The sequence below is a fragment of the Myotis daubentonii genome, chromosome 2 (genome assembly GCF_963259705.1).
Source record: "Myotis daubentonii chromosome 2, mMyoDau2.1, whole genome shotgun sequence".
Taxonomy (NCBI): Eukaryota; Metazoa; Chordata; class Mammalia; order Chiroptera; family Vespertilionidae; genus Myotis; species Myotis daubentonii.
In genome coordinates, this window is record NC_081841.1 from 31,953,495 (window position 1) to 31,965,704 (window position 12,210).

Genomic DNA, 12,210 nt, shown 5'->3' on the forward strand with positions numbered 1-12,210 from the left:
CTTCTTTCTCAGGTTATACCAAGTACAAACCAAGTCCCACAGGGGAGTCACAACAATTATCTAAGCATTCATTATTCCATAAGTTTGCTGAGCACTTACTATATGCCAGACACTGTTCAAAGTGCTTGGAATGCCTCAATGAATCAGACAGACAAAATCCCCCATCCTTGTAGAATTTACATTCTAGTTTTAGGTTGGTGGTGGGTACCAGAGCTGTGCTCTTAGCCACTGTGAACAGCTCCCCAACCTAATGGACTGGTAAAATCTCTTACCTTTATACTAGAGGCCCGGTGCATGAAATTCATGCACTCAGGGTGGGTCATCCCTCAGCCCGGATTGCGAGAGGGCTCAGGCCAGGCCAAGGGACCCCACCGATGCACAATCGGGGCCAGGGAGGGACGCAGGAGGTTGGACAGCCGGGGAGGGACCACGGGAGGGCTCCAGGGCATGTCTGGCCCATCTCGCTCAGTCCCAATCGGCCAGACCCCAGCAGCAAGCTAACCTACCGGTCAGAGTGTCTGCCCCCTGGTGGTCAGTGCACATCATAGCGACTGGTCGACTGGTCAGCTGTTTGCCCCCTGGTGGTCAGTGCACATCATAGCAAGCAGTTGAACAGCCTTAGCACATCATTAGCATATTACACTTTGATTGGTTGAATGGCTGACCAGACAATCGGACACGTAGCATATTAGGCTTTTATTATATAGGATATAAAATTGCTAATAGTCACAAAGCCCTATGAGGCAGGTATACCATTTACTGATAGAAACTAAGGAGTAAAACATGAGCTGAATTTATAAAAATATAATTTTTAAAACAGATAAGAATGAGATTTTTTCGCATTCTCAAACAGTCATATATTTCAAAATAAAGAGCCTATATCTTTAAAATAAATTGAACCAACTCATCCAAGATCACATAGTTAATAAGTGTTATTCCAAAAATAGAGCCCAGATTTATCAGACGCCAAAGTCCAGACAATTTCTCTACATTATGCCCAAACAAAAATATTTTTCTGCTACTTCCACTGTGCCCTATGGTTTATTTTATATAGGACCCTGTCAAATCAGTTTGTCTTGGAACTGGACAAATAGGTCAGGCAAAAGAACAATGGGATATGAATATTTTTCAACATGTAAAGAACTTGTTTGATGTTGAGAATAAAAGTCTTTACCCAGTATGAGATAGTTTTCCTTTGTTTCACTTTGTTTTTTAAGGTTTTAATGGAAAGAAAATTTGAAAAATCTAATATACACTTACTAAATATTTCTAATACTGAAAGATTGTTGGAAGCATCTCTTTATTCTTCCCCCTCCCCCAAAAAAATATCCAACTGAAATTTTCACATTGGATTTATATTAAGACTTCTATTTCTTTGTTCTATATACATCTAAGAAAATTATCTCTTACAGTGAATTGAAAACTCCTCTGAGAGAATAGGCCCATAGCCCGTAACTAGTCCATTAAGGCCCCTGCATAGGACTTCAGATTACATTTCACCGGCATTGCTACTGCTCCCTTTTGTGCAGTAACCTCCTATATATTTCACACCTCACATTCATGCACCTCCATACCATGGCCCATACAATTTCTTCACCTTGACATACCCTCCTCTCACCCTCTGGGAATCTATACCCACGTTCCCAAATGCCACATTTTCCAAGGAACCTCTCATGATCCTTTCATCTCACCTCAGGGTTTACAAGATTCTTCTGATATTAGTTTACACAAACATTTACTCAATCACTCAGCAAATGTTTATTGAGCTCACTTTTGTATTTGATATCATTTTTGTGATTGGGGTTTGGAAAATAACTTGAAGAAGTTGAAAGCTCCTACCTGGACAGGTGTTATTTCCTCATTTAGCCTGAAAAGTACCTGAGGACAAGAATGTATATGAATCATCTCTGTAGTTCCCACAATATTTAAACCCATTACTTACACATAACAGGTGCTCAATAAATAGTTGAAATGAATGTATTTTATGAGCAGTGAACAAAAAAACTAAATAAATGAGTAAAGGTTAATATAAAGTTACCAAAGGCTCGGTGCACAGATTTGTGTACCAGTGGGGTCCCCTGGCCTGCAGGGATTGAGCCAAAACCAGCTCTCAAATATCCCCGAGGGGTCCAGGATTGCGAGAGGGTGCAGGCCAGGCTGAGGGACCCCACCGGTGCATGAATCCATGCACTGGTCCTCTAGTATGCATATAAGATCTTTGGTTAATCTCTTCCCATTCTCCCCCTTCTCCCCTTCCCTCTGAGATTCATCAGTCTGTTTCATGTTTTCATGCCTGTGGTTTCCACTCCTGTGTTGAGCGTCTTCCCCCTGATGATCAGTGTGTGTCATAGCTACCAGTTTGATGGTCAAACGGTAGGCTGGTCACTTAGACTTTTATATATATAGATGATTAATACAGTGTGATAAAGTTAATAGAGTATGGTTTTTGTGCTCCCTTTGTAAAAAAAAGATAATAATTGTAAAATTTTATTAAATGTATTAATTTATTAAAGAACTAGAGGCCCAGTAGAGGAAATTTGTGCACTGAGGGGGGGGGGTGTTCCCCAGCCCAGCCTGCACTGTCTCGAATCTGGGACCCCTTGGAGCAGTCAGATATCCCTCTCACAATTCAAACTACTGGCTCCCAACCACTCGCCTGCCTGCCTGCTTGATTGCCCCTAACTGCTTCTGCCTGCCAGGCTGATCACCCCCTAACCACTCCCCTGCTACCCTGATCGACACCTAACTGCTCCCCTGCCAGCCCAATTGCCTTCAACTGCCCTCCCCTGCTGGCCTTGTTGCCCCTAACTGCCCTCCCCTGCCAGCCCGGTCCCCCCTAACTGCCCTCCCCTGCTAGCCATCTTGTGGTGGCCATCTTGTGACCACATGGGAGCAACCATCTTTGTGTGAGGGCGTGATGGTCAATTTGCATATTACCTCTTTATTATATAGGATAGGAACAAAATATTTAAAGTACCTGACAGGTCTTTGGTGTTCAATCAGAGGTAGCTATTATAGCCACAGTAACTGTTCACAACAGAAAGATCAGATATAATAGTGGGTATTTTTGTTATTAATAGCAAATAAACAGGATTTAAAAAGAGAGAGAGGGACAAGAAAGACAGATAGACAACAAAAGTGGGCTCAAAACAATGTGGAAAAAAGTTCAAAAAAACAAAAAGGAAAATAGAATAATGAAAACAATCTACCTAAATCCTAAGTAGGATTTATATCACTATTTACCTTTCCAGTTCTAATAACGAATGATGAAAGGATATTTGTCTTACATAACCACTTCTAGAATTACAAGATTTTGACAGAATCATACAAGATAGAGGTTCAGAAAAATCCACCTCTTCCCTGTTGAAACATTCTTTTTGTTATTTAGAACAGTAAGAAGCAGCCCATAAAAACTAAAAGGGAAATAAATAGACAATGTAGAAACAGCATATCTTGCAGAGTTTACCTGGATTGTAAGTAGATTAGAGGAATGAGAGCAAATTCTAAAATTCTGAAAGAATAGAGGAGCCACAAATATTACCACATGTGTAGCAAACTATAATTAATAAATTCAATAATTTTAAAATTGAATACTTTTAAAATATGGATAAGCCTTATAAAAAGGAAACAATTTTATCAAAAATTGTAGACTTAAATTTAAAAATATATCTTATCTTATAGGCATAATGCCTGATTATCCTATAAGCATGTGAATATGGAGTCTATGCAATTGAAATGCTGAAATAACTAGGGTGAGCTTACATGAAAGCTAGGAGGCTGTGGTCCCACACACAGCTATCACTGTGATAAAACTGTATTCTGGTGTGGTCTGATAATTCGCTTCCTTTTATTGAATACATTCCTCTATTTTCAGAAACATAAATGATCTGAACAAGCAATAGGCAACATAACTTGAGCTGAACTGCCCAGAATTAACCCCCATCACTTTCCATAATTTGAAATTCATTCTTTTGCATTTTAAGGGCCATTTAGGTCAAGAGTTCCTCATTAAAAGACAAATATCTCTCTTGAAGGGGAAATCCTTATTATCAACTAGTACCCTAGTCAATAGTTAAGAGCTAGCTACGAACAAAGCCCTAGGGTAGTGGTCAGCAAACTCATTAGTCAACAGAGCCAAATATCCACAGTACAACGATTGAAATTTCTTTTGAGAGCCAAATTTTTTAAACTTAGACTATATAGGTAGGTACATTGTTATTAACTTAATTAGGGTACTCCTAAGGCTTAGGAAGAGCCACACTCAAGGGGCCAAAGAGCCGCATGTGGCTCGCGAGCCGCAGTTTGCCGACCACGGCCCTAGGAGAACAGGATAGGTACCTGGAAATGAGAAAACATGGTGAAGGCTGGCAAAGGGTGAGCTATAAGGAAAAGAAAAAGGAGAAGGAGCAGAGGGGAAAGGGATTAAAGGAGTCCTGGTCGCCTTACAATTTCTCTGGTCGGGCTTTGGAGCCGACATATATTTGCAACCATTTTCTTGTACACAGGTAGAAACTATAACGGAAGAAAATTACAGAGTAGACTTCATAATACAAATTACACAAAGCAAGACAAAACAAAACAAACAAAAGCACAAATCCCCCCAGAAAGAAGTGAGACCTGCTTGAGGTTCCATTGAGTGTCAGGAAAGAAACTGGCACCATAATGAATTTGGTAGGCAGTAGAGGGAGAACCAGTGACTTCTTTGTTCCTGGGTCGAAGCTCAACCACTGAGCCACACTGGCAGGGCTGAATTCTCACTTTTATACCAAACGCCCAAGTATCTCTGATGCTCTGGGACTGCCAAGGGACCATCTAGGTAGATATCATTAGACTTCCTAGAATTGATTCGAATAGGAGCTATCTAAATCTTCTTTTTCTGGATCCTAAAAAGATTAGACGTACAATAAAAAAATGAGATAAATAATGTAAAGTGCTTGTCAGAGAGCCTGACATATTGCACATTTCAATAATTGGTAGCTCCCGTTGCCCTGTGGCTAGACAAAATAACTGAAAAGTTATCAAACTTAGGCTTCATCTTGTCTTTGTTCTGGCTCTAAGTACCTGTACTAAGTTAACACCTAAGGCATTTTCTGCTTTCTGTCCTCATCTCAAATATGGGACATGTAATTTTACTTAATTCCTCTCGTGTACAAAATAAATGGCTATTTTGAAAATTTTAAATGCTATAAAGACTTCGGAAATTATTTTCCTCCCTTTATAGAGTAGCCCAAATTTGATTCACATGCTTTGATTGTCCTTACCAATTCCCTTTCTATGGAATTGGTGTGAGAAAAGAGTGAAGATAAGGGGATACAAAAAGTTCAGTCACTTTAAACAAGTTGATGAGTTTATTAACATTATGAATGTTGAGACAGGAGGAAACAATTCTACTCTTGTCCTAACTTGCCAGGGGACATGAACTTCTGGCCCTTCTAGTCTTGTGTCATGTTTAGGTATATATCAACTCATGTGTGTCAGTACCTGGACTCACACCAGACTTCCAGATAACCCTCTGATTATCCCTTGAAGGACTCACATATCCAGATCTCATGATATTCAACTAACATCCATTGTCCAAAACACCGGATGTGATCAGACCTCCTGCCATTCATCTTCCAGACCAACTGGAATTCATTGTCCAGACTGCCTAACATCAGACTGCTAACGGTCCTTGACTAATCCTAAACCTAAGAATGCAGGACTGATAATTCTCAATCTTGTACTTCTTAGTATAAGAATTCTTAATTTTCCTTCTTTGGAACACTCCTAGGTTTTTGCCTCGCTGCATTTCCATTTTGCAAACCATAATACCCTTGATGTCCCGTGCACCAAGGAGTCTCGGGTTCAATTTCCAGTCAGGGCACATGCCTGGGTTGTGGGCTCGATCCCCAATAGGGGGTGTGCAGGAGGCAGCTGATCAATGTTTCTCTCTTATTGATGTTCCCCCCTCTCTCTATTTCTTTCCCTTATCCTCTCTCTCTCTAAAATCAATAAAATACATTAAATAATAACTACAAAGATCCTTGATTAAATATTTATCATTTCTCTCTAGCCAAAGCCTTCAGAACACTTTTTGAGTTTGTCCAACAGATGCCATGCCTCAAAAGCTAAATCTATTCCCATGATTCAAACAAAAGATGTCTCCAGGTTAAATGGCAAAATATTTTGTTTAGAAAATATTTAAGAGAAATATGTATGTGTAGAAAACATTCAAGCAGAAAAACTAGTAACAGTATACTGAAATGAAGGGAGGGCTGCAGAAGGCAAAATTATAATCTTGGTGTCTTTCTAAGGAGAAGGTCAATGTTCACTGAAAGGGATGTGTTAATGAATAAAGACATTAAAGTTGAAATAATGCAATCTTGGGTTTGCAAGCAATATTTGCATTAGAAATGGATTGCAGGTTCAAGTGCCTTAAATAGGAGGTTTGTGGTGATGTCAGAAAATAGCCTTATTCTTCTATCAAATTCATTTTATGGGGCCAGTTGCTTTCCTGTCAGTAAATGGAATCTCAAACACATGTTACTTCTTTCTGTTGACTTTCAAAAGGTTAAAAAAAAAAAAAGCCCTCTGGTCATCTTTAGTCCCACAAAAAAGTTCAAGATTAATATATCTCAATTCACTTTGAACTTCATTTAAATTAAAATTTCTTTCCTCCCACTACAACATATCCAACGCCTACCATTGAGACAGTCCAGATTTTATCTCTGCTTTCTTTCTTTCTTTCTTTCTTTCTTTCTTTCTTTCTTTCTTTCTTTCCTAGTCTCTCCCAACCTCTCCCCACCCCACACACCCATCTCTTTCCTCACAACTGAACAGGCTGCTTCTGTCTCCTCCAGAGTTGAAACTTGAAAGGGAGGAGTTATCGAGGCAAGAAATTTCTTCCTTGCCTCCTTTGTCAAAGACAAGTTATTTAAAACTGACTCTCAGCCCAGCCAGCGTGGGTCAGTGGTTGAGTGTCAACCCATGGTTATGGTTCGATTCCCAGTCAGGGCACATGCCCGAGTTGCAGGCTCAATCCCCAGTGTGGGGGTGTGCAAAAGGCAGCCAACCGATTGTTCTCTCTCATCACTGATGTTTCTCTCTCTCTCTCTCTCCCCCTCCCTCCCTCTCTGAAGTCAATAAAAATATATTTTTAAAACTGACTCTCATGGCCACTTTGGTGAGTCTTTGGCAATCCCATCCTTCAGTCATGATGTTACCTTCAGTGTCCTCGGCAGGGTAAATGCACCTTGCACCTCGTCTGACTAGTCACACACAACTTCTTCAAATTTTGACATGCAGCACACATCTTTAGCCTCTTTCAACTGAGGTCTCAAAATTGCTCTGTGTAATCCAATCAGTCCATAGCTAAGACAACCCCAAACTAGCTCTGGCTGGCCCACCATTGACTGGGGTGCCACTACTTTTAAAATAGAGCCCTCTGCCCTGGCCAGTATAGCTCAGTTAATGGGCATTGTCCCATGCACCAAAAGGTTGCCAGTTTGATTCTCAGCCCGGGTTGGAGGCTCCATCTCTGGCAGGGGGCATGCAGGAGGAAGCCAAGTGATGTTACACGCTCACATCGATGTTTTTCTCTCTCTCTCCCTCTCCCTTCCTCTCTCTAAAGATGAATTTAAAAAATAAATAAAGTAAAATAAAGCCCTTTCTTTCTTCAGCCTCCCAGCAGATGGATCCACCCACAGCCTTTTACCTTTTAGACTTCCTGAGCGGGAGTCAGATACTAGTCCCCTGTGTTCGCCGAACTACAGAGGACAAATATAGTGCACTCTGAACAGATTTAAAGTCATGCTCACTAGGCCTAAGGTCGGGAGAAAGAACACTTCACCCTGCTCTGAAATTGAAAAGTTTGCAGGTATCCGCCATACCGCTACGAGAGATACTAAACCTTCTGTAACAGTAATCTGCTTAAAACAGCAAGTCGTGAGCCAAAAAAAAAAAAAGAAGAAAAGAAAGAAAGAAAGAAATAGATAAGTCACTGCTACAAAACTGAGCCCATAACTAGACCCTATACAAATGAAAATGTAATATATGGAAGGTCCTTCAACGTATATAGCCATACGTTTGTTTGTGAAAAACCAATATTATTACTCTTACAAGATCCTGCATTAAATAAAATTGTTGTCACTTTCAGAAAATTATAGACAAGGCAATTAGAAAAACCAAAGGGTCTTATGGTAAATAAGTTTTAAATCTACCTTACATTTTTTTCTCACACAAAAGTGACTGAATTGCAACCCACAACAATCCAAATAAATTAATTTCTTTTACCTTAGTGTTCACCATCATCCTCATTCACTGCTGCTTCAGTACTTGTAAGATCATCAGATTTTTAAAAACTTCCATATTGAGTAAACAATATGAATAAAGCTCTGCACACTTGTAAGCCGGAGTGTCTTGCTCCGAATCAGAGCTGCAAAATAAAGGACCTTTGTTTATATAAGTTTTAATCCTTTGGTAAAGTTTCTTTGGCTCTGAGGGTTGCATAAATCAGGTTATAGAAAAGATTAGTCACTTGGAGCCAAGAAGCTCCTCCTTGCTGGTTTAGTTTTTTATGTTTCTTTTTTTTTTTTTTAACAGTTAACCCTCCTGTTGCCGTGGCTTATACTATCACATCATGTCAAAAGTCTACAGAAACACTCAGTTAATGAGTTGATGTTGTTTAACTTGACAAGCCTCTGTTTTTTCTTTTGTGATTAAGAAGAAAAACCACAGACTAGTTGATTTATTAACTTAGTAAACTTAGATGCTTAAAAATTGAGCCTAAAGTTTCTGTGTAGCTGGATAATCTCAGAAAAGATGACACCCAATAGACGTAGACTTGGGAGCATAGGGTCGCTGTAGACAGGAGCATCCTTCTATAGGGTAGCATCAACATTCAGGGGGAAGCACCAACATTTTTGTATAGCAGGCTGACATGAGAAAACCAATGATCACCAATTATTCTACCAATAACTTGCTAGCTTGTTTGGATGAGTCAAAAATTAGAGGCCCTGTCAGGTACTGATTGAGGTGGTCGGATTCAGGTGGGATTTGGGACGGACTGGCAAGGATCGCCTGGCTTGACATTTTAAAGGGGAAACCTGAGACAAATGGTATGGGATGCTTCAAAGCTCCAGCTTTTAAGAGCCCAGACCCAACCCGGCGGGCATGGCTCAATGGTTGAGCATTAACCTAGGAACCAGGAGGTCACGGTTCTCGGTCAGGGCACATGCCCGGGTTGCGGGCTCCTTTCCCAGTGTGGGGCATGCAGGAGGCAGCCAATCAATGGTTCCCTCTCATCATTGATGTTTCTATCTCTCTCTCCCTCTCCCTCTCTGAGGTCAATAAAAATATATTAAAAAGAGAACCAAGATCCAACTCTGACTAGCTGTGATTCTGGACAAGTTCATTAGCCTCCATTTTTCAAGCTATGCTATAGGATAAATACAGCACTTACCTCAAGCAATAGCTGAAGTTATTGTCCTTTTATTCAGCAACTATTTGCTGAGTGTCTATTTCATGCCAAATGCTATTCTAAGCGCAAGGGACATAATAATAACTAAAACAGTCTAGATCTCTACCTCATAGATTTTGTTTGTTCTGACTGAGGAAAGGGGAAAAAATAAATAAGTCAGCATAAGAAGATCAAGAGAGAATATTTTCCCTTTACTAGGCCTATTTAATAAATATATTTAGAAAGCTGTGTGTGTGTGTGTGTGTGTGTGTGTGTGTGAATAAATCAGAACATTTTTTTCTACAATGTATTCTATCAACCCAAGAGAATACCTACTAATTCTCAGATATTATTTGTACTGTTCCTTGGCCTCTACGGGTGAGACTTCTCCCATTGTTTTCAACTGTTTCATTTTGGAGGAGGATGGACCCCAAAATGTCCACCATCCTGCTGCCCTGGGAATTATTCAAAGTGGGCAGGGGGCGTGGGGCGGTGGGAGATTATGAGGCGGTGATCCCTCCTGTCACATCACCAGAAGCCCCGTGAGGAAGCCACCCTCCCTAGGGTGGAAGCAAACAAGCTTGATGTGCTTGCAGATTGCTGAGACTGGTGGAGCAGGAGCAGGGGGAACTCGGGGTGAGGACAGAAGTGGATACAATGAAGCAAGGAGGCCGAGCAGAGGCCAGATCACACCCAGTGCTGTGTGCACAGCAAGGAGTTGAGTTTGTGTTCTATCAGAAATGGAAAGCGATTAAAAGATGTGAGCAGGGAAATGACTTAAGGTTGTGTTTCTAAAAAAAAAAAAAAAAAAAAAAAATCAGTTTAGCCGCTGTATAGAGAAAAGGGGGGACACAAAAGGCAAGAGTGGAGCCAGACCTACTGCAAAGGTCCAGGCGTGAGCTCTCCAGTGGCACGGGAAGGGCGTTGGCACCAGCCGTGGAGAGATCTGTACACATTGTACAGAATGTGTTTGGGAAACAGACTGGAGAATGTACTAATGGCAGTTTTCTAGGAGCTTTTGCACAGGGCAAATATTTAGAAAACTCTGTGGCAACTCCCTGGACAAGGGCTCTCAATGTGTCTGGCCCCCGATTATTTTGTCTAGTACCTTTTCTATTCTGGTAAGATTGTACACAAAATAATTTTCCTGACTTCGCTGGGCCTGGCCAACATACAGAAAACTAGCTGTTACTGTACAGCTAGAGGACTTAAAAGCTATAGGGAAAGTACTTTTGAATCATGGATAATTGCCTCTTGGTCATAAACAACACACTCTTTTTGCTTGTCTCTATCAGCCACCTGTTACAATGCAGAAACAATGCCTCTACTTTGAATAAATATCTACCCAAGGTCATCATCCCTCCCTCAACAGTATTGAGACGCAGAGTCCTTTAAACTGCCACTGTTCCCTGGCCCTGTTTCCAATGTGTAATGTGACTCCTTCACTTTCAGTAGGTCTGACCACATGTAATACCACATGTAATGTTGCACCCGAAGCCCTCGGCATGCGCTCCTCCACACACGCCTGGTGAGTCACCTGACACCCTACATTGCTCACTAAAAAAGCATCCCAGGCCCTTCTTTGCGGATGGAAATCCAGGGTGGTCCGCATCATGCTGAAGATATGCTTCTACAAGTCGCTAAATAAAAGCTCTAGGCCAGCATCTGAATCAGGAAAGCTGATTTTGGTTAGCTTTTTCGTGAGAGGTTTGTTTGTCTGTTTTGTACAGAAAAGACAGAGTGCTAAACTGCAAAGATTGAGCTTGTTATCCACTCTAGAAGAAAGGAAGAAAGAAAGAAAGAAGAAAGAAAGAAAGAAAGAAAGAAAGAAAGAAAGAAAGAAAGAAAGAAAGAAAGAAAGAAAGAAAGAAAGAAAGGGAGGAAGAGAGAAAGAGAGGAAGAGAGAAAGAGAGAAACAGAGAAAGGGCGGGAGGAAGAAAGAAAGGAAGGAAGGAAGGAAGGAAGGAAAGAAGGAAGGAAGGAAGGAAGGAAGGAAGGAAGGAAGGAAGGAAGGAAGGAAGGAAGGAAAGAAGGAAGAAAGAAAGAAAGAAAGAAAGAAAGAAAGAAAGAAAGAAAGAAAGAAAGAAAGAAAGAAAAAGAAAGAAAGAAAAAGATGGGGGGAAATGTGTCCAAAGACCCCCAAAGCTATCCTAAAACATTTTCCGAATGACTGGTAGAATAAAACTTACTTCTGTTTTCAAGCAGCTTCAAACTTATAGACAGTGAAAGTATAGACAGTGTTCAGATCCCCCCAGAAAGGCATCTAAGGTTCTGAAAGCATTGATAATTCTGGCTCCCCAAAGAAAACAGAAGAGCTTCTAACTCTTCTTACTGTTTGCCTTCCCGCAAATCCTCATCTCAAGCTGGCAACTGTGGAGAGAGTGTCATTTGATATTATTTCCATTGTCAAGAGTTCTGTTTGTTTTCACATTAGAAGATGTGGCAAAAAAAAAAAAAACTACTTTAACCCTAGGCTGGACTAAATACCATCTCACCTTGTTGGCAAGCACGCTGTGTTGATACCCTACCACCATAAAAGACTAATCATTGGATGGATAGTATAGAACTGGGTTCAACAAACTATGTTTTGGGGCCAAGTCTGTCGCCTCTTTCAAGTTTTATCGGAACACAGCCATAGTCGATTATTTAAAACTTACCTGTGGCTGCTTTCATAACTACAATGGCAGGTTTGAATAGTTGTCGTAGCATCTTATACCTTGCAGAGCCTAAAATATTGACTATCTAGCCCAGTGGTCGGCAAACTGCGGCTCGCG

At 40.8% G+C, this 12,210-nt stretch overlaps 1 protein-coding gene across 1 annotated transcript in view; it reads right to left on the bottom strand.

Moving 5' to 3' along the window:
- The window catches only part of SLCO1A2 (solute carrier organic anion transporter family member 1A2), a 59,084-nt gene extending 50,659 nt beyond the window's left edge, over positions 1-8,425 (bottom strand). Inside the window, exon 1 of the mRNA XM_059682339.1 lies at positions 8,272-8,425. The gene's annotated coding sequence lies outside the window, so the exon portion shown is untranslated. The remainder of the gene's footprint in view (positions 1-8,271) is intronic.
- Between the last annotated feature and the right edge of the window lie 3,785 nt (positions 8,426-12,210).